The sequence below is a fragment of the Dipteris shenzhenensis genome, chromosome 4 (genome assembly GCF_047967505.1).
Source record: "Dipteris shenzhenensis isolate YYH24624 ecotype China chromosome 4, Dip_SZ_1.0, whole genome shotgun sequence".
Classification (NCBI taxonomy): Eukaryota; Viridiplantae; Streptophyta; class Polypodiopsida; order Gleicheniales; family Dipteridaceae; genus Dipteris; species Dipteris shenzhenensis.
Window position 1 is genome coordinate 41,364,596 of NC_141599.1, and position 27,978 is coordinate 41,392,573.

Sequence of the window (27,978 nt, forward strand, 5' to 3'; positions counted from 1 at the left end):
ACAGTGGCGAAATGGCACGTGGCAGATCTGCGTAGACATGACGCTGATGTCAGCGACAGTACAGCAGTCTGCAAAACGGTACGGAGGTGCTCAACAGGTGGCAGACTGGCAGGGGCTTCAGGCCGGCTGTATGCAGCTGGATATGGCGCAGCAAGAGGAGTTGTGGTGTCCCTGGCAGGCCAGCCACATGGCCTTGGGACTGCCCAAGGGAAGGGCCTTATGTAGGCCTCCCTTGGGGCCAAGCAGCAGCCCAACAGAACCGACCAAGTCGGCCAACAAGGGGCTGGGTCCTTGCATAGTTCTGAGGGCCTTGTGCCCTAGTCATGAGCCCCAAAAGGGGCCTGCAAAAGTCGGCCAACCCCTCCCTACCAGGTCGATTTTAGGGCAGGGGTTGGGGCCTATAAATAGAGGCATTTGGGCTAGTGGGCCTCACAAATGTATTCCATCAAAGCAGCATATGAGGCAGCAGAGGGAGCAGCTCCAGTGAGCCCACATCCAGGTGGACACAGAGGGTGAAGAGCTGTAGACCTAGCACAGCCAGGGCTGCCCACCTAGGCTGACTTCCGGACAGCAAGGTGGAAAGGGATCAGGACGGAGAGTCTACATACACTCGAGGAGGAGCACACGGACTCACTGTTCTAGAGATATCCGGCAGATAGTAGAAGTACCTTTTGGTAAGTTCAAAGGACCCCGCTCTAGTGGGACTTTGGATCTATCTATTTTGTATTGTGTCCATTGTTTTTATCACAACCAAAACTATATGCTCAGCCAAGACCACTAATTAGACGAATACAAATTAACAGGTGATGGCACGACGAATAACCACCCAGCCATTCTCTGGTTCAGCAAGCTCGTCACAATCTACCACGTGAGAAGTACCTGCATGCTGAATACCAAAGCCCACAATTCCCTAGATGGTGGATCTAGTATGCCTACAAACGAAATATATGTTTAATAAACAAGTCTACCACTTGCGGGGCACTAACAGACTCTCTAGTTGGAATGAAGTGAGCCATCTTGGTAAGATGATCAACTACCACAAGGATAGAATCATATCCACCTTGTGTCGTAGGCAGACCTACAATAAAGTCCATGGAAGTACTCTCTCACTTACCTAGTGGTGTTTCCAAAGGTTGTAAAAGTCCGGGTGGCTTCACCCGCTCTACCTTACTTACCTGACACGAAAAACGTGTCACATATTCATGAATATGTTTTTTCATCGTTGGCCAAAAGAAATCTCGTTTCACGAGATCATATGTTTTCTCGACTCCTAGATGTTCCGCACATGGGCTATCATGGCATTGTTGAATGACTCTCTGCCCGAGATCATTCTGATTAGTCACTACTACCTTGCCATTTCTTTTCAACATACCATCTCTTACGGTACATCTTGCATAAGTTTGGCCTTTTTTGGATGCCAGGTTACTCTTTTTTTCGGGTTTGAATACATGAGCCTTAGGCCAAAGGCTCTGGAGGAACTCGTTCACCTTTTGAGTTTCTCTTATCTTGGTCATAAGAGCACTTTCTAATACTGTGAAACTCATATTATGCATAATGCGTGACAACGCATCAGCAACTTTATTATCCTTCCCTCTTTGGTACCGAATCGTCAAGTTAAACTCCTGCATGAGTTCTGCCCAACTAGCTTGGCAGCCTCTCAAGTCAAGTTGTTTACAAAAATGTTTCAGAGTATCATGATCACCATCAACATAAAACTCTGACCCATACAAATAATGTCTCCATGTTTTCAGAGCATGGACAACAGCATACAACTCTAATTCATGAGTTGGCCGATTTCGTTGAGAGGAAGAAAGCTTCTTGCTTTCAAAGGCTACTGGCCTTCCCTCTTGGAGGAGAACTGCTCCTACCACAATGCCACTTGCATCGGTTTCAAGGAAAAACGGTTTCTGGGGATCAACTATTTTTAACACCGGTCCTGAGACCACAGCTTGTTTTATGGCGTTAAAACTCTCCTCTTGATTCTGTCTCCATATAAGAGGTACTTTATCTGCGGTCAGATCAGTCAATGGCAATACTATTTCGGAATATCCTTTGATATGCCTTCGATAAAATTGGACAAATCCCAAGAATGATTGCAAAGCAGTCAAACTCTGAGGGATAGGCCAAGTCAGTATCGCAGCCACTTTCTGTGGATCCATTTCTACCCCCTCAGGAGTAATAATAAATCCTAAATATTCAAGTCTTACCATACACAGTATAATTTTCTTTTTATTTACATAAAGACTGGCTTTTCTCAAAGTATTGAACACTATTCTTAAGTATTCGTGATGCTTAGCAATACTTTTGCTGAACACAAGAATATCGTCAATAAAGTGTACTACAAACTTTTCGATATACAGATGTAGTAAATTGTTCACAAGCATGACGAATGTAGCTGGAGCATTGGTAAGTCCAAAGGGCATTATCAAAAACTCATAATGTCCAAACCTGCTTCTAAAAGCGGTTTTATGCACATCCTACACACCTGAATTGTATCTCCAATCGAAAGTCTAACTCCCAAAATTACAGCTAACCAGACATATATTAACTGCAAACCAAAATCTCTTTTCCCTATGCTAGGGAAACTTCTGCAATCTCAGAAACCTCAAATCCTTTTCCAAATCCGTAAATCCAAAAGCATAATCTTGCTCCCAATCTAGCTCCCACATCTTGAAACTTTAGAAATTTAACCACAAAATAAAACAAAGGGAAAAAGGAAATCGAAAGCTTCTTGGTATCTCCACGTGATCAACACACGCGATACTAGTCTCATGGATTGCAGATAGCGGGTCTACTCCAGGCCCTTACGTGGAACCACCTGCAGGTTGTAGGCTTGCCCCAGGTACATACGGGACAGCTATAGCTGACCCAGCTGATCGCAAAGAATCTCCAACGCACTCCAAGATTGTACGAGCTGATGCGAACCTACCCTAGGGTTCCCCAAGATTCGTTCACACAACCAGATCCAATAGTCCGAGCCCTGAGCAAAATTGTCACGACTAACACAGTCATTTGTCCTATCGTAATGCACGAACTTTGCAGAGCTATTGACCCACGATTCGAATGCCAACAACCATATGATGTTCCGCTCCAACCTTTGGTGTTAACCAAAGCTATGCCAGCCAGTCACAAAAACCATCCAACGCCCGACTGTCCTTTTCTTCTCCACACCGTGCTCTCGCGATCTTGCCTAATGACCGCCGTCAACCCATAGGTCACATCGATTGAATTACCAGACATAATTATATAAACTGCTCATGGACTCTCTCACCACCGTACAAAGGCAAGAATCATCAGTGCACCGCTTACCACCAAACTGCCGTACGTAAGCACTAGCCCCGACTACCAACAGAATCACGATACATGCAGTTGTAAATCTAGCCTGTGCTCACAGGCTCCTGTAATCTCGTCTTTCATGCCTTCAAATCAATGACAAAAGATAACACCAAATCCCACCAATCTCAATTCATCATTAGTCTGTCAACTCGACGTCCAGCTCCAAACCATGACAGTCACCAAACACTATGCTCTCATACCAAAATATCACAACCAAAACTATATGCTCAGCCAAGACCACTAATAATACAAATTAACAGGTGATGGCATGACGAATAACCACCTAGCCATTCTCTGGTTCAGCAAGCTCGTCACAATCTACCACGTGAGAAGTACCTGCATGCTGAATACCAAAGCCCACAATTCCCTAGATGGATCTAGTATGTCACACGTCTACATTTGAGGGCATCTCCTAAATGCATCATTTACCCCTCTCTTGGGATACTATTGAAATCATTTGCCTCTTGGCACATTTAATGCATTTAGACCCCTTAGCCTTAGATCCACCTAGTCTTGTGCCATGTCACCCTCACCAAGGACCTTGACCTTGATTTCTTTTCGATCATTTACGTGAAGCCCAAACAAATATAATATAAACATTGATCCTTTAAAGAAAAAGATCGACTGACCCTTCCGAGGTCATGTTGCCTCAACTTGAGCGTAACAGTTTTGGATGGAAATATAGTCTTGCTGACTCTAATCTGGCTGGATCATTGTCTATTTACTAGTCTGCACATCTATCTGAAGCACATAAGTTTAAGAAGTTTGTGATTCCACCCAACCCACACACTGTGTGAGCTCCTAGGCTATTCTATCAGTCCTCCGCTGTGCAAGGCCTTGGAACCTCTGCAACAGTTCTGTACTGCCGGCCGTACGTGCTGTTGACATCATCGCCTGTCTTGCAGCCCCCGTACTTTCTAACATCCTTTATGTATGCATTTTTGCCTTCTTTCTTTGCATTTCTGATTATTTCTAGATTTTTGAGCTTTTGGGAGTATTGACTCTGTGTGGGTTGATCGAGGGTGCGTCGCCATTGGACCTTCTTATCTCCATACCTCTAAACCTTGCACCTTGGGAGCGACCTCAGCCTTGTGCTGAGTTCGACTACGTTGTGATATATAGAGCATGCGATCAGATTGCAAAGCTCCAAGTGAAGAAGCCCTGATTCGTAGGCTCTATCCGAGACGGCAAAAGGGATTGCTATCATTAGTGCATTTGGTGGGCTACGTCAAGAGTGACACCTTGTCTCTGGCGGTCTCGTTGGAGGAGAGCTGAGATGGACCGGACCTCAAGGTCACTCTCTGTGGTATGTGGTCTTTGTGGCTCTGTCTCGGCAGTGTCACATCCCCCATAGATCCATGCTTCCCTCATGTCAGCTAGCTCCTCCTCCTCCACCTCACTATGTCATGGGGCTGACTGAAATGCATAAGAATCTGTGACATGTCGGTGTGCATTGACTACCTCAACCTCTTGTGGCGCCGCCCCCTCTTGCTGTTGTCCGATCTGTCTCAGTAGTGTCTCTCTGTGCCATCGCATCTCAATCAGATAGAGCCCAACATAGACCAGGTCATGGAACTGGATCAAACGTGTGAGTGGACCAAAGCCGTGCCCTCCTGAAAGAGGCAGTGGAATCTCGGGTATCTCAGTGTAACAAATGATATCTCTATCAGTGTATGTCTCTGAAAAGCCTCCTGGATCATACCAAAGAGTGCCATTCTAGTTCCACACAAAAATCTTTACTCCGCTTTGTGGCACCATCCTATCTATCTGACACCGTCATGTGTTGTGTGCATCTCTTTCCTCCCTTTCTGTCCTCTCACTTTGCCATCTCTATATACAAGCAAATTCCCTTCTTGCCTTGCTGCCATAACTCAAACCATCCCTTCTCGGCGGTGTTCTTGTCGCAAAAGCATGAGATCATCATCCATGTATGTCCTTGTCCCCTTTAAAGCTGCCATCATGCTCATAAAAGTAGACCTATCTGTTGCTGTCCTGAATCTTACAACCATAGGTCTCGATGGCGTGTCATCCTCGCCTACTCTCCATGCCCCTTCAAAGTGAGATTAACACCCTACCTGGTGATCAATGCCTTGGATTATGCCATCCAGGTGTCGCCCACCGGTAGCCCTCTAACATGAACATTCAATGCTTTTGCTGTCTTCTTTTTTCCACCTCTACGGCATCAGATATAAATTCCTTTTTTGGGACCCATGTGCCCTTCTTGACAAGTTTTTCATTTTTGCCTTACCCTAACTTATTTGCTAAGAGATTTCTTCGTGTTTCCCTTGCATGCTGGCTTGCAAGGCAGCTATGTCTTTCTTGAGTTTTGCATTCTCTGCTTTGAATTCCTGAAGTGCTTTGCATGCATTTGTCCCTGGCTTGCAAGGCAGCTATGTCTTTCTTGAGTTTTGCATTCTCTGCTTTGAATTCCTCAAGTGCTTTGCATGCATTTGTCCCCTTCCCTTTTAGTGCTTGTGAAGTTTTCATTTGTTACTTGAGCATATTTACTTCCTGCTTCAAAGGTGGCTATATCTCACCTTCTCCCGTTTTAGTGTGTGACTTTAAGGTCTCATTTTTTGCTTGTAGGCTGATAACCTTGGTCCTTAGCTTCCAGGTTCTTTATCTTTTGGGCATATTGGCTGGTCTTAGCATCCACCAACCGAGTAATTTCTTCCTGCATTTCACCTATTTGAATCCCCAATTGTACTTGCATGTCAATTTTCCACTTGCTCATCTCGTCTTCCATGGAGGCACACAATTTACGCATGATTTCTTCATTTCCCCTATCCTTTTGTGAAAGTTTTCAATAGTTGTATGCTGCATTTTTTAGATTTCTTTCATTGTGGCAAAGCATACTTTGGTGTGTTGATCACTTATCTTCTAAGTACTCATCCGTATAGAGCTGTACTTTCTCTCCTTCTCCTCTCCAGTCTTTTTCTCAGTTGAACTTTCCATTTCACCACCTATACCAATAGAGATTTTGCCTTCCAAAGGAGCTTCTTTTGCACACTTACAAGTTTTAGAAAATCCCTATCTCTGCTGGTCTGGTTTGTTGCTTGCAGGTTCGTTTGGTGAGGGCTTCTTGCCTGCTTGCAGGTTTGCTTATTGGGATAAGACGCAAAGAAGGGCTGGGCAGCTCGGAGCTGATCTGGAGCAGCATTGGCACTAGGCCTACACAAAGAGAGCGAGAGAGAGAGAGAGAGAGTTTATTAAAGTCTATGGAAGATCGATGGGTCTATGAGACTGATAAAAAATCTGATACAACAAGCAGAAAGGGTGGAGCTACTAATAGAATGCTAAGTCCCAAGTAGTACATAGTAATGACATCATCATCATCCTCATCCTCATCATCATGATCACCGTCATCACGTCAATCATCATCATGTCAAGCCAATGCAACACAACGGGGGGACCCCACAAGGGTGTAAAAAGTCAAGGAGGGATCGAGCCGTGTTGATGTGTAGCTTGTGATGGAGCATTGGCGACTATCTATGGACACTGCCCATCTCGGTCTCCTTGCAATGACTCTGCTCCTTGTCATGACGCTGCTCTTGACAAGGGCTACTTAACCCATGTAGGTCGTGCCCTAGGTCTGAACATGGGAGGGAGGTCGCCCAGTGTGATTTTGCATGTCTGTCTGCTGTCGAGTATGACGTGCCTCAGGCTTTGGATCTTTGTTGCGCTTGCTATCAAAGACCGTACAGTCTGTGTAATTTATCTAGAAGAACCCCGTGATCGTGCTCTGAGACGAGTCAGAAAACGTGTAGAACTAAGAAGATGAGAAAACTAGCACGAGAGAGACATGTAGTCCTAGAGAGTGTTGCATATCCACCAGCCCCCCTTGTGAGAAGGAGAGAGAGCAACAGTGAGAGCAAGAAATAGGAGAGTGAGAGAGCTGAAAACGTAGTTGCAATTAGATGAGAGAGATACAACTGAATGGAGTGATAGGTTTTGTCTAAGTGACAAAACCTTATCCTTCACTAACCATAGTTAGTGAACTAACTGTGGTTAGGGAAAAAAACCTCTAAGTGAGGGAAAAGTGCCCCTAACCTACTTATTACATTACATTGGTCACTGCTAAATTATAGCAATAATTCTAACACCCCCCTGCAGTGCCAATGTCATGTACAAGGAAATGATCAATCACCAAAAGGAAATAAGTTCAAGGCACTGCGAAATGCCTCAAACTTTTCACGTGGAAGTGCTTTGATGAAAATGTCTGCAACATTGTCATGTGTTGACACATAGATCATGCTGATCTCTCCTGGATGCAACTTCTCTCTGACGTAGTGATAGTGAACCTCAATGTGCTTCGTGCGAGCATGAAACACAAGATTCTTTGCCACTGCAATAGCACTCTGACTATCAGTGAGAATTGGAGAAGGACCCTCCAATGAAAGATGAAGATCAGCAAATAAACGACGCAGCCAAACACATTCAACTGTCGCTGTGAAAGCTACCCTATACTCAGCTTCACATGAAGAGGTAGCCACTGTAGATTGTTTCTTGCTCAACCAAGAAATACAAGCTTTGCCCAAAAAGAAACAATTGCCACTTGTGGAGACTGCCTAGTGTCACCTGAGAAACTGCAAACTGAATATCAGGTCATGTATTGCAGAGATAAATGAGGCATCCAACAGCCTGACTGTAGAGTGTGACATCAAATGATTCACTTGCTCCATGCATTGTAAGCTTCAACCCCGGCTCCATGGGAGTAGCTATGGGCTTACAATCCTGCATGTTGAATCTGTCCAAGAGTTTTTGCACATACTTGGATTGAGACATACCGATGCCACTTTGTTCTTGAGTGAACTGGATCCCCAAATAAAAGTGTAGCAGCCCCAAATTTGACATGTCAAAAGTGGTCTGCAATTCATCTTTAAAATCTGTAATATTATCTTCATTTGACCCTGTGAGCAGTAAGTCATCTACATAAACCCAAATCTGGATCTGACATGTCAAAAGTGGTCTGCAATTCAGTGCTTTAAAATCTGTAATATTATCTTCATTTGACCCTGTGAGCAGTAAGTCATCTACATAAAGAATGATGACTAAAATATCCCCCCCATCCTTCTTGATGTAAAGGGTGCTTTCAGTTGGACTGTTGTGCAGCCCCTTGCTGGTCAGAAAGGCATGAATCTTTGCATACCATGCACGTGGGGCCTGTTTCAGCCCATACAAAGCTTTATTCAGCTTGCATACTTGAAATGCATTTTTTGAAATTTCAAAGCCTGGAGGTTGTTTGACATGAACCTCTTCCAACAAGTCTCCATTAAGGAAGGCTGTTTTTATGTCCAACTGATGAACATTCCACTGAAAATTTGCAGCCATTGCAATAACTGACCGGATGGTTGTCATTCTGGATGTAGGAGCAAAAGTCTCCTCATAGTCTATGCCCTTTTTCTGAGCATCCTTTTGCGACCAGCCTTGCCTTGTACTTGTCAATGGTGCCATCGGGCTTTCTTTTAACTTTGAAAACCCACCGTGTACCTATGGCATGTTTATCTGGTGGCAAATTGACAACTTCCCATGTCTGAGTTTTCTTAATGGACTGCACTCATCGTGCATGGCATTCATCCAATGCACATTATCTTGTGCCTCTTCAAATGTCTCAGGTTCCTCTTCATCAAGAAGAATACCTGCATAAGCTGATTCAACTGAAAGAGCACCTCCCCCATGCCTTACTGCACTCCGAGTTCTGCCAGGTAATGGAGCATCAATTTTACTCTCCCTGAGAGTCTGTAACAGCCAATTTGGGACTGTTTTTGCTGCATGTATATCTGCAATTTCTTGCTGAACAACCTCTTCCACGGCTTGTTGAGGTGGTATGACATCCTGTGGCTGAATTGGAGCATGTGGAGGTATCTGAAAATTCTGATTTTCATCATATATATCAGCAGGGGAACCCAAGGCAATGGGTAGTAACCCCTCAAAGTACACGACCGGATATGTGGAATGATGAATCTTTTCACTGAAAGAGAAATACATGACAAAGCTAAAGCATCACGCGAATCCCATCTCTTTTACTCTAGAGTGGTAGGTATAACTGCACCAATAACTTGTAATGCAGCTGTACCCTGTGCACGACCTCTGCCTCCTCCTTGTTGGGGAGGGGTATTAGGTGCCACATTTGCTGGCCGGAACGCATCCCCACTTACATAGTCCCACAAATTACGAGAAATCAGAATATTGTGTACCATAAAACTCCAGAGGGAGTAGTTGGTACCATCCAGCTTGTCCTCTGGTGAGAGACCACTGAAAGCGAAATCATTCTGATTTTGCTGGGCCATGTCTGAGAAACAAAATACAGCAAATGAAAATCTGAATTCCCTTGCTGGGAATGGAGTGCACAAATCCCAAAAAAACACAGCCAAACACTGGCTAAAAATGCAACTCAAATCTCTGTAATGTCTCTGTCAGAAATCTGCCAGAGCATGCAATCTCTCCCAAAACCTGCCAAAAGCGCTTCAAAGCAATCACAAGAAGGCAGTGTGAACTGAAACCTGTCAAATTGCTCTCCCAACACAAAGCCCCAATTTGTGGCTTGAAATTGCAACAAAAAAGGGGCAAATTTACTAAAAGCCCCAAATCTGCAATTTCTGGACAAAAGCCCTAAATTTCAGACTAGATCTGCAGATCTGTCTGCAAAAGCCCCAAATTTCGAGTTGAAATTGAGTCAAATTTCACCCAAATAGCTAATCTCCTGCAAAAGCCCCAATTTCTTGGCCAATCCTTGCAATTTGCTAGCAAAGTGTGCCAAAATTTTTACAAAAGCCCCAAATTGCAATGTGCCTGCCAAAGCTCCAAATGTGTTCCCAAAAATATAGCCAAACAATGGTTGTATGCACAAGAGCTTGACAAAAAAACTTTCCAATATCCTCCTGCAAAAATGTGACTTTCCAAGCCCACCTTCAAACTGTACGCACTAACAGTACCGAACTGTCAGTCCAACTGTATAGCAGTTGTACGAATCTGTCAGCGATATACGATCGAAATCCGTACACCTGTACGGACGGTCGCCACGTGCAGGTATAGACGAGCGGTATACAGAACTGTACGGAGAAGATACCTACGGAACAGATAGTATGGCACAGGTACGTACAGGGCTGCAGGATGTACGGCGCCTGTGTATGGAACAAAGCTGCAGACTGTACGACGACGAGCTGTACAACCGTACGGTGATACAGGCGCTGATACGGTGACACAAGTACAGTACGTGTTGTACTACCGTATGGTGATGCAGGAGGTGCTGTTCGAAATCAGTGCAAGAGCTGGTACGGGCGTCGCAGGTACAATATGGACTGTACGAAATCAATGCAAGAGCTGATACGAGCGTCGTAGGTACAGTACGGACTGTACGAAATCGGTGCAGGAGCTGGCACGAGCGTCGCAAGTACAGCACAGACTGTACGGAATCCGTCCGTATAGATCTATACGAACGATATGGCGAGCTGGCCGGGAGCTTGTAGGCTGGAGCTGAAAGACAAGGAGCAAAGAGCAGGATCAACCTGCTTTGATACCAAATGTGAGAAGGGGAGAGAGCAACAGTGAGAGCAAGAAACAGGAGAGTCAGAGAGCTGAAAACGTAGTTGCAATTAGATGAGAGAGATACAATTGAATGGAGTGATAGGTTTTGTCTAAGTGACAAAACCTTATCCTTCACTAACCATAGTTAGTGAACTAACTGTGGTTAGGGAAAAAAACCTCTAAGTGATGGAAAAGTGCCCCTAACCTACTTATTACATTACATTGGTCACTGCTAAATTATAGTAATAATTCTAATACCCTTGCAATCAGTGCTCACTCCTAGATGCTAGGAGTGTCTTCCTATGCATCAACGTATAGATCAATGTAGCTCAAACCTGTTGTGTACTAGGCTAAGTAAACCTAGCTAACATAGTCTACAGTTATTGAGGTGATAAAACAAAATTACAAACATGTAGAACTAAACAGATGAGAAAACTAGTAACACAGAGACATGTGTCCTAGAGTATGTTGCATATCCACCAGCCCTCCTGGTGCTCCGTGCTCTCTCCTAGATGCTAGGAGTGTCTTCCTATGCATCATCATTTGGATCAATGTAGCTCAAACTTGTCGTGTTGGGAGGGACAAAAAGGTCATTAGATCTTGTGGTACCACCGTCTACATATCCTGTGCTGATCTATTTGCCGAGTATCCGTGACACTACCATATGAAGTCATGCTTATCCTCAATCAAGTTTTCTTCCCAGATTTTTACAGAGCTTGGATTGTCTAGGGTTGTCTTCCGTCTATCGGTTTGTACCCCCAAGTCATGGGAGACTACTCTAAATCAGCAAATAGAATGTCTCTTGTACACGGAGATATTGGCTTTGATGCATTGTTCCTCATTGTAAGCTAGCATGGGATTAATCTCTTTCTTGTAGGACTCCATTTTTCCCTTACATCCCCTTCACAAAGTGTCCACCACTTTCTGTTGCACAAGGTCTCTAATGGCCCTTTTCTTCTCATGTAATTTTTGGCTTGAGATATTCCACCTTTCCAACTAGTTATCTGCCTCTTTGAACCATCCTCTTTCTGTTGTGGCTTCCATCACTTTGTAAGAGATTATGTTGCTGTCCATTTTTTTCAGTTTGACCATATAAGACATCAAGACACACATTGCTTCACCATCAAGAGGTAGCATTCCGGTTTCTTCCAAGATCATGGGATAGGGAGTTTGCACTCTTACCCCTAGCTGTTCTATCAGAAATCTTTTTTCTATTCTTTTCCACATATCTTTTGCTAGAATTGTGACCCATTCTTTTTCCACATATCCCCCTTCAGCCCTTTTCGCTGGCCCCATGCTGCCCTCTTTGCAGGCCCAAAGCCTGCCCTTTGTAGGTTGGCCCCATGCTGCCCTCTTTGCAGGCCCAAAGCCTGCCCTTTGTAGGTGCCTTTTGTGCCGCCATATGCTGCCCTGGCTCGCAGCTCCATTGCTGCCTGCTGTGCAGCCTTTGCAAGGCCTTGGAACCTCTGCAACAGTTCTGTACTGCCGGCCGTACGTGCTGTTGACATCATCGCCTGTCTTGCAGCCCCCGTACTTTCTAACATCCTTTATGTATGCATTTTTGCCTTCTTTCTTTGCATTTCTGATTATTTCTAGATTTTTTAGCTTTTGGGAGTATTGACTCTGTGTGGGTTAATCGAGGGTGCGTTGCCATTGGACCTTCTTGTCTCCGTACCTTCTATACCTTCCACCTTGGGAGCGGCCTCAGCCTAGTGCTGAGTTCGGCTACATTGTGATATATAGAGCGTACGATCGGATTGCAAAGCTCCAAGTGGAGAAGCCCTGATTCATAGGCTCTATCCGAGACGGCAAAAGGGATTGCTATCATTAGTGCATTTGGTGGGCTACGTCAAGAGTGACACCTTGTCTCTGGCGGTCTCGTTGGAGGAGAGCTGAGATGGACCGGACCTCAAGGTCACTCTCTGTGGTATGTGGTCTTTGTGGCTCTGTCTCGGCAGTGTCACATCCCCCATAGATCCATGCTTCCCTCATGTCAGCTAGCTCCTCCTCCTCCACCTCACTATGTCATGGGGCTGACTGAAATGCATAAGAATCTGTGACATGTCGGTGTGCATTGACTACCTCAACCTCTTGTGGCGCCGCCCCCTCTTGCTGTTGTCCGATCTGTCTCAGTAGTGTCTCTCTGTGCCATCGCATCTCAATCAGATAGAGCCCAACATAGACCAGGTCATGGAACTGGATCAAACGTGTGAGTGGACCAAAGCCGTGCCCTCCTGAAAGAGGCAGTGGAATCTCGGGTATCTCAGTGTAACAAATGATATCTCTATCAGTGTATGTCTCTGAAAAGCCTCCTGGATCATACCAAAGAGTGCCATTCTAGTTCCACACAGAAATCTTTACTCCGCTTTGTGGCACCATCCTATCTATCTAACCGTCATGTGTTGCGTGCATCTCTTTCTCCCTTTCTATCCTCTCCCTTTGCCATCTCTATCTACAAGTCATTTCCCTTCTTGCCTTGCTGCCATAACTCGAACCATCCCTTCTCGGCGGTGTTCTTGTCGCAAAAGCATGAGATCATCATCCATGTATGTGTTTGTCCCCTTCAAAGCTGCAATCATGCTCATAAAAGTGGACCTATCTGTTGCTGTCCTGAATCTCACAACCATAGGTCTCGATGGCGTGTCATACTGGCCTACTCTCCATGCCCCTTCAAAGTGAGATTAACACCCGTCCTGGTGATCAGTGCCTTGGCATATGCCATCCGGGTGTCACCCACTGGTAGCTCTCCAACAAGAACATTCAATGCTTTTGCTGTCTTCTTTTTTCCACCTCTACGGCATTAGATATAAATTCCTTTTTTGGGGCCCATGTGCCCTTCTTGACCACTTTTTCATTTTTGCCTTACCCTAACTTATCTGCTAAGAGATTTCTTCATGTTTCCCTCGCATGTTGGCTTGCAAGACAGGTATATCTCTCTTGAGTTTTGCATGCTCCCAATCTGACTCGCACATCTTGAAACTTTAGAAATTTAACTACAAAATAAAACAAAGGGAAAAAGGAAATCGAAAGCTTCCTGGTATCTCCACGTGATCAACACACGCGAGACTGGTCTCATGGATTGCAGATAGCGGGTCTACTCCAAGCCCTTACGTGGAACCACCTACAGGTTGCAGGCTTGCCCCAGGTACATACGAGACAGCTACAGCTGACCCAGTTGATCACAAAGAATCTCTAGCGCACTCCAAGATTGTACAAGTTGATGCGAACCTACCCTAGGGTTCCCCAAGATTCGTTCACAGCAAATGCACGTATCTCAACAGGCTACCAGATCCAATAGTTGAGCCCTGATAAAAATTTTCACGACTAACACAGTCATTTGCCCTATCGTAATGCACGAACTTTGCAGAGCTACTGACCCATGATTCGAATGCCAACAACCATATGATGTTCCGCTCCAACCTTTGGTGTTAACCAAAGCTCTGCCAACCAGTCACAAAAACCATCCAACGCCCGACTGTCCTTTTCTTCTCCACACCGTGCTCTCGCGATCTTGCCTAATGACCGCTGTGAACCCATAGGTCACATCGATTGAATTACCAGACATAATGATATGAACTACTCACGGCCTCTCTCACCACCGTACAAAGGCAAGAATCGTCAGTGCACCGCTTACCACCAAACTCCCGTACGTAAGCACTAGCCTTGACTATCAACGGAATCACGATACATGCAGTTCCAAATCTAGCCTATGCTCACAGACTCCTGTAATCTCGTCTTCCATGCCTTCAAATCAATGACGAAAGATAACACCGGATCCCTCCAATCTCAATTCATCGTTAGTCTGTCAACTCGACGTGCAGCTCCAAACCATGAGAATCACCAAACACTGTGCTCTCATACCAAAATATCACAACCAAAACTATCTGCTCAGCCAAGACCACTAATAATACAAATTAACATGTGATGGCATGACGAATAACTACCCAGCCAATTTCTAGTTCAGCAAGCTCGTCACAATCTACCACGTGAGAAGTACCTGCATGCTGAATACCAAATCCCATAATTCCCTAGATGGATCTAGTATGGCACACGTCTACATTTTTGAGGGCATCTCCTAAATGCATCATTTACACCTCTCTTGGAATATCATTGAAATCATTTGACTCTTGGCACATTTAATGCATTTAGACCCCTTAGCCTTAGATCCACCTAGTCTTGTGCCATGTCACTCTCACCAAGGACCTTGACCTTGATTCCTTTTTTATCATTTACGTGAAGCCCAAAGAAATTTAATGCAAACACTGATCCTTTAATGGAAAAGGTCGACTGACCCTTCCGAGGTCATGTTGCCGCAACTTGAGCGTAACAGTTTTGGATGAAAATATAGTCTTGCTGACTCTATATCTGGCTGGATCATTGTCTATTTACTAGTCTGCACATCTATCTGAAGCACATAAGTTTAAGAAGTTTGTGATTCCACCCACACACCACACTGTGTGAGCTCCTAGGCTATTCTATTAGTCTTACGCTGTGCGTACCCTCTGTTATGTTTATTTCCACCATGCGTTGCCTTGACAGAGTGCTCTATCACAGCCCGTTCATGACAACATGTCTGTTGGTTTCACGAAAGACGCCTGTATCACTTTGAGAAAGATTGCTTCCTCATAGTACATTCGTTTCCCACACCTCAAGGCCAAGAGGTCAGCCCCCTTCAGCCCTTTTCCCTGGCCCCATGCTGCCCTCTTTGCAGGCCCAAAGCCTATCCTTTGTAGGTGTCTTTTGTGCTGCCATATGCTACCCTGGCTCGCAGCTCCATTGTTGCCTGCTGTGCAGTCTTTGCTAGGCCTTGAAACCTCTGCACAACAGTTCTGTACTACCGGTCGTACCTGCTGTGAACATCATCGCCTGTCTTGCAACCCCCGTACTTTCTAACATCCTTCATGTATGCATTTTTGCCTTCTTTCTTTCCATTTCTGATTATTTTAGATTTTTGAGCTTTTGGGAGTATTGACTCTGTGTCGGTTGATCGAGGGTGTGTTGCCATCGGACCTTCTTCTCTCCATACCTCTAAACCTTGCACCTTGGGAGCAGCCTCAGCCTTGTTCTGAGTTCAACTACGTTGTGATATATAGAACGTACGATCGGATTGCAAAGCTCCAAGTGGAGAAGCCCTGATTCCTAGGCTCTATCCGAGAAGTCAAAAGGAATTGCTATCATTAGTGCATTTGGTGGGCTACGTCAAGAGTGACACCTTGTCTCTAGTGGTCTCGTTGGAGGAGAGTTGAGATAGACCGGACCTCAACGTCACTCTCTGTGATATGTGGTCTTTGTCGCTCTGTCTCGGCAGTCACATCCCCCATCGATCCATGCTTCCTCATGTCAGCTAGCTCCTCCTCCTCCAACTCACTATGTCATGGGGCTGACTGAAATGCATAAGAATCTGTGACATGTCGCTGTGCATTGACTACCTCAATCTCTTGTGGCGCCGCCACCTCTTGCTGTTGTCCGATCTGTCTTAGTAGTCTCTCTCTGCCATCGCATCTCAATCAGATAGAGCCCAACATAAAGCAGCTCATGGAACTGGATCAGACGTGTGAGTGGACCAAAGCCGTGCCCTCCTGAAAGAGACAGTGAAATCTCGGGTATCTCAATGTAAAAAATGATATCTCTATCAGTGTATGTCTCTGAAAAGCCTTCTGGATCATACCAAAGAGTGCTATTCTAGTTCCACACAGAAATCTTTACTCCGGTTTCTGGCACCATTCTATATATCTGACACCGTCATGTGTTGCGTGCATCTCTTTCCTCCCTTTCTATCCTCTTCCTTTGCCAAATCATATACAAGTCATTTCTCTTCTTGCCTTGCTGCCATAACTCGAACCATTGCTTCTCGGCGGTGTTTTTGTCGCAAAAGCATGAGATCATCATCCATGTATGTCCTTGTTCCCTTCAAAGCTGCCATCATGCTCATAAAAGTGGAACTATCTATTGCTGTCCTAAATCTCACAACCATAGGTCTCGATGGCGTGTCATCCTTGCCTACTCTCCATGCCCCTTCAAAGTGAGATTAACACCCGTCCTGGTGATCAGTGCCTTGACATATGCCATCCGGGTGTCGCCCACTGGTAGCCCTCTAACAAGAACATTCAATGCTTTTGCTATCTTCTTTTTTTCACCTCTACGGCATCATATATAAATTCCTTTTTTGGGACCTATGTGCCCTTCTTGACCACTTTTTCATTTTTGCCTTACCCTAACTTATTTGCTGAGAGATTTCTTCATGTTTCCCTCGCATGTTGCCTTGCAAGGCAGCTATGTCTTTCTTGAGTTTTGCATTCTCTGCTTTGAATTCCTTAAGTGCTTTGCATGCATTTGTCCCCTTCCCTTTTAGTGCTTGTGAAGTTTTAATTTGTTACTTGAGCATATTTACTTCCTCCTTCAAAAGTGGCTATATCTCACCTTCTCCCGTTTGAGTGTGTGACTTTAAGGTCTCATTTTCTGCTTGTAGGCTGATAACCTTGGTCCTTAGCTTCCACGTCCTTTATCTTCTGGGCATATTGGCTGGTCTTAGCATCCACCAGCCGAGTAATTTCTTCCTGCATTTCACCTATTGCAATCCCCAATTGTACTTGCATGTCAATTTTCCACTTGCTCATCTCGTCTTCCATGGAGGCACACAATTTACGCATGATTTCTTCATTTCCCCTATCCTTTTGTGAAAGTTTTCAATAGTTGTATGCTGCATTTTTTAGATTTCTTTCATTGTGGCAAAGCAGACTTTGATGTGTTGATCACTTATCTTCTAAGTACTTATCCGTATAGAGCTGTACTTTCTCTTCTTCTCCTCTCCTGTCTTTTTCTGAGGTGAACTTTCAATTTCACCACCTATACCAATAGAGATTTTGCCTTCCAAAAGAGCTTCTTTTGCATATTTATAAGTTTTAGAAAATCCCTATCTTTGCTGGTCTGGTGCCAGTTTTCAGGTTTGCTTGTTGGGATAAGACGCAAAGGAGGGCTGGACAGCTCGAAGCTGATCTGGAGCAGCGTTGGCACTAGGCCTACGCAAAGAGAGAGAGAGAGAGAGAGAGAGAGAGAGAGAGAGAGTTTATTAAAGTCTATGGAAGATCGATGGGTCTATGAGACTGATAAAAAATCTGATACAACAAGCAGAAAGGGTGGAGCTACTAATAGAATGCTAAGTCCCAAGTAGTACATAGTAATGACATCATCATCATCCTCATCCTCATCATCATGATCACCGTCATCACGTCAATCATCATCATGTCAAGCCAATGCAACACAACGGGGGGACCCCACAAGGGTGTAAAAAGTCGAGGGATCGAGCCGTGTTGATGTGTAGCTTGTGATGGAGCATTGGCGACTATCTATGGACACTGCCCATCTCGGTCTCCTTGCAATGACTCTGCTCCTTGTCATGACGCTGCTCTTGACAAGGGCTACGTAACCCATGTAGGTCGTGCCCTAGGTCTGAACATGGGAGGGAGGTCGCCCAGTGTGATTTGCATGTCCGTCTGCTGTCGAGTATGACGTGTCTTAGGCTCTGGATCTTTGTTGCGCTTGCTATCAAAGACCGTACAGTCTGTGTAATTTGTCTGGAAGAACACCGTGATCGTGCTCTGAGATGAGTCAAAAAACGTGTAGAACTAAAAAGATGAGAAAACTAGCAGGAGAGAGACATGTGGTCCTAGAGAGTGTTGCATATCCACCAACCCCCTCTGCGGTCAGTGCTCACTCCTAGATGCTAGGAGTATCTTCCTATGCATCAACGTATGGATCAATGTAGCTCAAATCTGTTGTGTACTAGGGTAAGTAAACCCAGCTAACATACTCTACAGTTATTGAGGTGATGAAACAAAATTACAAACATGTAGAACTAAACAGATGAGAAAACTAGTAACAGAGAGACATGTGTCCTAGAGTATGTTGCTAATCTGGAGCAACGTTGGCACTAGGCCCACGCAAAGAGAGAGAGAGTGAGTTTATTAAAGTCTATGGAAGATCGATGGGTCTATGAGGCTAAATCTGATACAACAAGCATAAAGGATGGAGCTACTAATAGAATTCTAAGTCCCAAGTAGTACATAGTAATGACATCATCATCATCCTCATCCTCATCACCATAATCACAGTCATCACGTCCATCATCATCATGTCATGCCAATGCAACACAATGGGGGGGACCCCACAAGGTGTAAAAAGTCAAGGAGGGATCGAGCCGTGTTGATGTGAAGCTTGTGATGGAGCATTGCCGACTATCTATGGACACTGCCCATCTCAGTCTGCTTACAATGACTCTGCTCCTTGACATGACTCTGGTCTTAACAAGGGCTACGTAACCGATGCAGGTCATGCCCTAGATCTGAACATGGAAAGGAGGTCGCCCAGTGTGATTTACATGTCCGTCTGCTGTCGAGTATGACGTGCCTTAGGCTCTGGATCTTTGTTACGCTTGCTATCAAAGACCATACAGTCTGTGTAATTTGTCTGGAAGTACACCGTGATCGTGCTTTGAGACGAGCCAGAAAACATGTAGAACTAAAAAGATGAGAAAACTAGTACCAGAGAGACATGTGGTCCTAGAGAGTGTTGCATATCCACCAGCCCCCCTGCGGTCAGTGCTCACTCCTAGATGCTAGGAGTGTCTTCCTATGCATCAACGTATGGATCAATGTAGCTCAAACCTATTGTATACTAGGCTAAGTAAACCTAGCTAACATAGTCTACAGTTATTGAGGTGATGAAATAAAATTACAAACATGTAGAACTAGACAGATGAGAAAACTAGTAACATAGAGACATGTGTCCTAGAGGATGTTGCATATCTACCAGCCCTCCTGGTGCTCCGTGCTCCCTCCTCGATGCTAGGAGTGTCTTCATATGCATCATCAATTGGATCAATGTAGCTCAAACTTGTCGTGCTGGAAGGGAGAAAAAGGTCATTAGATCTTGTGGTACCACCGTCTAGATATCTTGTGCTGCTATTTGCCGAGTATCCATGACACTACCATATGAAGTAATCCTTATCCTCAATCAAGTTTTCTTTCCAGATTTTTACAAAGCTTGGATTGTCTAGGGTTGTCTTCCGTCTATCGGTTTGTACCCCCAAGTCATGGAAGACTACTCTAAATCAGAAAATAGAATGTCGTGGTATGCTTGTACGGGGTTTTGATATTTGGGAGATTATACTAGACCTGGATTTACACTCATACATGTGTTTTTGCTGAAAAGAGAGAGAGAGAGAGAGAGAGAACATGTGTATGTATATCTCAAGAAAGGTTAACATAGAGAGAAACCTTTTTTGTTTTCTTTTTAAAGTAAAACTTTTTCGTGGACACAGAAAATTACATGCAGAGTCATTTATAATCATGTGAAGAGCACTTATGGTGAGTCCCTACTTGACTTCCTTTTGGAGATTATACGAGGCCTGGAGCAAAGACGGCCAGGCTTTACGGAAGACTTCCAAGAGTGCTTAGATCAGATCCATTATGAAAGTTTAAATGATGGTGAGGCTTCAAGGATTGACCAGTTGTTTGCCGCATTTAAACTTTCATCATGCATGGATAAGGGCATTAAGATATTCTTGATAAATTTGTTCTAGGTAAGAATGAATTTTCCATGCTACCGCTTCCCTCTTCCACACACTCACACACAAATAACTAATCACTAATGACATGATATGTTCTATGCAAGAAATTTAAGAATTCAGGCAAAGTCCAAGGGAGGTCATCAGTGTGTTTCGTGGCTTCTATGCCGGAGTCACTGACGATGATAGAGATACTTGGATGACATTCAACAACAACCTTGGTGACACCACTAGGGTAAATGGTGAATGCTCTCTCTCTCTCTCTCTCTCTCCCCTAACTTGTATCATGTATGTACGCTATAAGGCAAATCAAGCATATGGTACGCATTGCAATAGGACAGTTGTCCGTTGACGAATGCATTCATAATTGGCCCAGGTTAGCACATGTGTCTAGATGATGGTTCACATGGGTTTGTGTTTTTTTGAGAAATATTCATTGGTTCAGCAAATATATTGATGTGTGATGTGAGGATAAATATTACGGAATAGGTGCTCTAGTGGTGAATGCATGTCTGCCTAAGTGATGGTGCATGTTTTAGTATAAATGTATGTTGAAGGGCTGAGAGATACCATCTTGCTACATTGCAAGGCATCTAAGCTACCTCCCATCTCCCCTCCCTTCTATCCCACCTTCCCTCCTTGCAATTCTGGCTTGCCCCCCGCCTACTCTCAGACTTCGTGCCCCCCACCTTGCCTTCCCGCTTTCTCTACCGACCCTCTGTCTCTCCTCCCTACCTCCCCGCCTCCTCTACCTCTCCCCTGCTTTTCCTCCTTGCCTCCCTGGCTCTTTCTGCCCCTTGTTTGCTTTCTGCTCCCCACACCTCTCCCTGCCTCCCCGCCTCCTCTCAGACTACCCTCACCCTCTCCCAACCTCCCCGTCTCCTCTCAACTTGCCCTCAGCACCCTCTCCCGGCATCCCTCCGCCTGCCTATGATGAAGAGGCAAACTTCACTTTGGGTAAGGGGTAGCTCCACTCCTAGGTATTCTCATCATCTAATGCGCAATGAGGCTCTACCTTTCTAAAGACCTTCTTGCCAAGAACGAGGCTCATGCCTCTTAGATAGATTTAGATGCTAGAGGATCCTAGTTCCCTTCTCAATTGCATAAGGAATGTCTGAAGGAGATGCATCGCTACACCGCACAAGTGCAAATCACACCCCAGGTCAAAGATAACATCAACCTAGAAAGTAATAAATTAAATAAGCAAGCTGAAGAACATGGGTTGAAGGCTTAGAAATGGAAAAAGTACAAAGCCCAAGAAGCCAATCAAGCTGCTGTACAGAGTCCAAACTAAAGATGAAATGGAAACACAATGATATACGAACTTATCCACCATAGTTTTAGCTTCACGGATGAGATCTCACTCGGTTGTTGAAGGCAAAACGGCATCATCCGAAAATCTTGAACCTAGTGTTTCAGTCAACCCATACTCTTCTCTGTCATTACACAACTTTTGCTATCCATTGACTTTTGCAACCTTCCTTGATCCAATGCCAACAACTACTGCAATCTGTACTACAAGGATTCTGCCAAAGGCAGCTTTGCAAAAATACATGCATACTCAAAATCAAGAGCTCCATTGGAACAATAGCTTCACATCCGTACGCCAAACTAAATGGAGTCATTAGGCACCTTAAACGCCATGGAAAATACCCACGCAGCTGAGTGAAACTTCTACTCCCAATCGGTTCAATTTTCATTAACTATCTCCTTCAAAATCTTCTATAAGCTGCCGCTCATCCCCGCTCCCTTGCTGCACCCTCTCCCTCAGCCCGTCCCTCTCTCTCCCTCTCCCTCAGCCCCTCCCTCTCCCTCAGTCGCTCCCTCCTTTCCCCTCCTCCCCTTCAGCCCGCCTCCTTCCAACCCACTTGCTCTCCTTCCCCTCTCAGCCTGCTCCCCCGCTCCCTCCCCTGCTTGCTCCTCCGTTCCCTCTCTGCCTCTCTGTCCCCTCCCTGCCTACTCTCCCACCCCCTCTCTGCCTCTCCGCTCCCTCCTTGCCTCTCAGCCCGCCCCCTGCTCCCCCGCTCCCTCTCTGCCTCTCCGTCCTCTCTCTGCCTCTCCGCCCCCTCTCTGCCTCTCCGCTCTCTCTCTGCCTGCTCCCCTGTCCCTCTCCCTACCTCTCCGCCCTCTCCCTGCCTGCTCCCCCGTCCCCGTCCCCGCCCCCGTCCCCGCCCCCGTTCCCGCCTCCCCGTCCCCTCTCTGCCTCTCAGTCCGCCCCCTCCCCTCCCTCTCCTCCCCCTTCCCTTCAGTCCCCGCTCCCGCTCCTCCCCCTCTCAGCCTGCTCCTCGCCCCCTCCCTGCTCCTCCCTCTTCTTCCTCTCCCTCTCAACCCTCCCCCTCCCTGCCCCTTAGCCAGTCCCCTTCCTGCATCTCCTTCCTCTCCCTTTCCTCTTCCTAGCCTGCCTCCTCCCTCCCTCTCAACCTGCCCCTCTCTCCTTCAGCCTCTTAGTCTCTCTCCTTTACTCCTCTCCTTCTCGTCCCTTCCTCCCGCTCTCTCCTCACCACCTTTCCCTTTTTTCTACCCCCCTTTCTCCCGCAGATTTTTTTTGTGCGGAAGAAGCCTCCAAATTGTTAGAGTCGGCCTCCTCACCTCGATTGGCGATGGATACTCCGTCAACCAATCCTACTCCACCTCCACCGGCCGCGAAAACTTGACCTTTTCTAAAGACGAGTTGCAGCAGCTCAAGAAGGATGTAGAGATTGAATGCTCTACCACGTTGCTAGCACGCATCTTTGAGTCTCACCTCTCCAGATCCCAAGCCAGAGACTGGATACTTGCGGCTCTCCCCCCATACCTCACTTCACGATTGTTAGATGTTCGTCTTCTGGGACGAGGTTTTTTCCATGTTATTTTTGACACTCCAGAGGCTGTGAGCACTGTGCTCAAGGCTGAGTTTTTACACCTGGGACACAGGAAGATCTTTAAAGCCTTTCATATTGATTTCGACCCAGTGGAGACAGATAAGAAAATCTTTTCGCTCTTCATCAGATTCCCCGGGCTTCCCCAGGTTTACCATCGACTTCTTTCTATTATTGGGGAGCATTTTAGCGCAGTTGCTGAGATCTCACCCCTCCCTGGATTGCCATTGACTGCAGCAGAGGCAACCAAGGCTGATGGGATACCTAGAGTTAGGGTCCTTTGTAAGGATCCTAACCTCAAGATGGATCATGTTATGATCCAACGCTCGGATGGTTTCTTTTTTCGCCAGAGTAGAGATTTCAGGCAGACAAGACCAGTGCAGGATATGCAGGACCATTGGACACTTTGCCAAGGATTGCCCCAGAAAGAAGAAAAGGCCCAAGAAGCCTTCTGGTACAGCTATCGCCCCATGGCCTCGACAGGGGGGTGGTATAGATCCAGCACTTACTCCTCGGCCTCGATACAGGTCCAGCACCTGCTCCTCGACCTTCGCATGGCGGTCCTCCTCAGGATGGTGGTGGTACAGGTCCAACACCTGCTCCTCGGCCTTGACAGGGGGTATAGGTCCAACACTTGCTTCTCGACCTCGACAGAGGGATGGTACAGGTCCAACACCTGCTCCTCGACCTTCGCATGGCGGTCCTTCTCAGGATGATGGTGGTACAGGTCCAGCACTTGCTCCTCGACCTCGACAAGGGAATGGTACAGGTCCATCACCTGCTTCTCGACCCCCCTATCTCGGGGGCACACGACGCTCTCCAGTGGGTTTCGACACGTGTGCAGATCCCTTCTTCAGTTCACAAGGGTACTTTAGTGGACTCTGCTTCACCTCGAGCTGTCCCTCCAATCTCACCTTGCACAGTCCGAGACGCTGAAGCTTCGACCTCCTCCCCGGTTGCAGCTTCTTCCCTAGATCCAGCGGTGCCAGATGCTCTTCTTGAGACAGTAGAGGTCTCCGCGGCTGGGCAGACATAGAATAGAGAGCATTCCTTACTTCCTCCCTTGGATAGGAGGAAGGGGATGGCTTACACTATTGATCCTCTTCCCTCAGAAGGGATCCTCCGCACTCCGGTGTCTGGCTTGCTCCACAAGAACTCGTTTTCAGTCCTGGTAGATGGTTCAGATTTTCTAGAGGAGGAGTTTGTGCCCGCTACTTTTGGAGAGCCAGTGATTGAGTTTCTTGTTGACAAGGCTTCTTCTTCAGGTGCCAGGGTTCTTTCCCCTGTTGATTTTCCGCCACTTGGTTCCATCCCTCCCTCCCTCCCTCCTCGAGCAGGTCTTTCCATGTTGAGGGGTTTGTTTCCGCCACTAGGTCGGATAAGGTATTCCACTCTACATCCTCCCGTAGATGAGGATTATTAGTTGGAACATACAGGACCTAGGTAGCGTCCCACATCGCCGCCGTAGACAGCTGATCCGAAATCAGCTTCATCCAGGTGATACTGGGAGTTCCATTGATATCTTATTTATTCAAGAGCACAAGCTGGATTCTAGAGATTGTGCCAAGTCAGACAAGTTGCTTTTTTGCCATACTTTTTGATCGCCTGCCTTGGACACCAAGGGGACACTTCTATTTCAATTTCGCAGTCGGTTCTCCCCTTAGTTGTTGGACACGGAGTCATTATTCCCTTTAGAGCTTAGTGGATTATTCTATTGATTGGAGAGCGTAAGGTTGGTTTCCTTAACTTGTATGCCTCCAACAATAAAGGGAAACATGTCCTTATGTGGAAGACTTTTCTCTCCTGGGTCCCTATTATGGATTCATGGGTGATTGGAGGTGACTTTAACATGGTCCAGTTACCGTCAGACAATATTCAACCACAGTCCCTTCTGTTCTCTTGGTCGAACAGAAGACAACAGATGCCTATTTATGCACGCATTGACAGATTCTATGTAGATGATTGGGCACTAGACAGAGATGGATCGGTATGCATTGCTGCTGGGGTTTCTACTTCAGATCACTTTCCTGTTGTGCTAGCTATCTCAGAGCCTCACTTGAGAGGCCGGTCTACCAGCATCAGGATTCCAGATGCCCTTTACACAGAGGACCTTACAGAGGCAGCCCCGCAGATATGGGTTGCTCATGTCCAAGGTGGGCAACCATATCCCTCACATATAGCCGCTGCCCTTTTTGGTATTAGCGACTTCTACCGCTCAGTTGCTTATACCAGGAGACGAGATATTCTCAAACGTGAGATTGATGTTCGCTAACAGTTGACAGCTTTGCAGAGGGAAGAGCAGAAACGGCCTTCAGATGCTTAGATTCAGGAGCGCCTTACTGCAGCAAGGGCTCATCTGCAATTATTGCTTGAAGCAGAGTATGCCTTTTATGCACGGGAGTCCTTCTGGATTCAGATGGATGGTAGAGTCAATAAACACTTTTTCTCTACTCTTGGCCCTAGACATAGTAGAGAGAGTGTATCCCAGCTTATTGACTCACATGGGGTTTTACAGACAGAGCCTGATGATGTCTTACGCACAGCTTCAGATTTCTATGCCACTCTTCTTACTGCTGATCCTGAGACACATGATAGAGAGGATGCTAGACAGGCTATTTAGCACAGCATCCCTGTGTTGGTGAATCCGGGTATGCATGTTCTACTCGAAGCACCTTTCACCAACACAGTTCAGGACTGCACTTTCAGCCCTTCACAAGGACAAGTATCCAAGTTCAAATGGCCTCACCCCGTCTTTTTTCATTGCATTTTAGAATATGATTGGAGACTATATTACTTCAGCCCTGCAGGCCATTTGGACTCTGGCGAGATGCCTGGGTCGCTTACAGAGGGTCTCATCCACCTTATCCCAAAAGGAGGTAGCAGAAATTTAGTGTCCCAGTGGAGCCCTATCACACTTCTGGAGACTTGTTACAAGATCCTGGCCAAGGCTATTAGCCTCCAATTGTAGCCACTTCTCCCTGATCTTATTCATGACACTCAGACGGGATTTGTGCATGGCAGAAGCATTTTTTATAACATTTTTTCTTTCTGGGAAGCTTCAGAGTGGCCCATGCAGAGTGGCCAGAATCTTGCCATTCTACTTTTGGATTTTGAAAAAGCTTATGACAGAGCAGATTGGGGTTTTTTGGAGAGCACCCTTCTACGCTTTGGCTTTACTGATGCTTGGATCAGAGGTGTTTTCTCTTTGTATAGATCAGCCCACAGCCAGGTACTTATTGGTGGGATAAGAGGTGAGAGATTTCAGATTTCGAGATCAATCCGTCAGGGAGGCCCCCTTGCTCCTTTCCTTTTTTTGTTCGTGGCCGAAGCTATGAGTATCTATGTTAGATCTCAAGCTGACATCTTTAGGCTGAGACTTCCCATCAGAAGGGAAGAGGAGCTACTTGACAGTGAGTTGGCAGATGACACAACAGTTTACTTGGATGCCACTCCACAGACGCTCACTTCTTTCAGGATAGCATTGGATTTATTTTGCTTGGCGGTAGGGGCACAGATAAATTGGCATAAATCCAATGGCTTTTGGATCAGTGATGAGGACACTCCAGTTTGGGAGCTTGACATAGGATTCACTTGGGTTCAGAGGGATGAGCCTATCAGATATTTGGGCTGCCAGGTCGGCTTGGATATTTCTACCACGCAGCAGTTTGCTCTCGTTTTGAAAAGCATCAGAAGAAAGCTTCTTTTTTGGAGCTCAGCCAAGCTTGATCTTGCCTCTAGAGTTGTGGTGGTCAACTAGGTCCTCTTGGCCATGACCTAGTTTGTTTGTTCATGTTGGTGCCGTTCTAGGGACTGCATCATTCAGCTCAGAAGACCGATCATTAGCCAGGGTGGCTTGGGAGACCCTCATTCTCCCTACACAAGAAGGGGGTCTCAATATTATTGATCCAGATTTACAGTGCAGAGCTTTACCACTCAAGATGGTGGTGCGGGGACTTATGCCAAGGCAAGAACCGTGGAAGGACTTTCTTATCAGCAGCATACAGAGGTGCACACCTTCTTCAAGAGGAGACTGGATGAGCAATGTTAGATGGATCTTCACCACAGCACACCTCAGAGCACCTTCGTCCCCTCTCATGGTTGTCATTCTGAAAGCTTGGGCAAGTTTCAAAAGCACTCTTCGGAGGATTCCTCCTTCCTCTCGGGAAGAGATTGATAGGCAACCCATCATGTGGAATGACAGTATTTTAGATTATCATGGCAGACCACTGGATGCCTCTCTACATGCAGTGGTTCAGATGGAAGAGGGGACCTGCATCTTCTATGGAGTCTTGAAAAGCTTTCCGCAGGCTTCCAGAGGAGACCAAATCAAGATTGACAGGACATCTCAGAGGGAGTGCAGGGAGGATCTTGTAGATTGAGGCAGCCCTTTCAGAGGTTTGGGTAGACACATATGATATGTCAGTCACTTCCTCCACTTGGGCAGGTACTTTTTCGAGAGGCGGTATTCCGCTTCATGTTTTGGCCTTTCGAGATGCACAGGAGGATGCTTTGGTTTTTAGTGTCCAGAATGGTGGCAAATTGCTCAGGTCCACAGAGGACATCTTGCTTGAGTCTGCTTTTCAGTCTATCAGGGTTATAGGTATTTTGATGCAAGGATCAGATTCAGAGTGGTTCCTAGACCCATACCCCCGACTACTCTCCACCGGGTCTTGGAGGCTCTAGCTCTTTGGG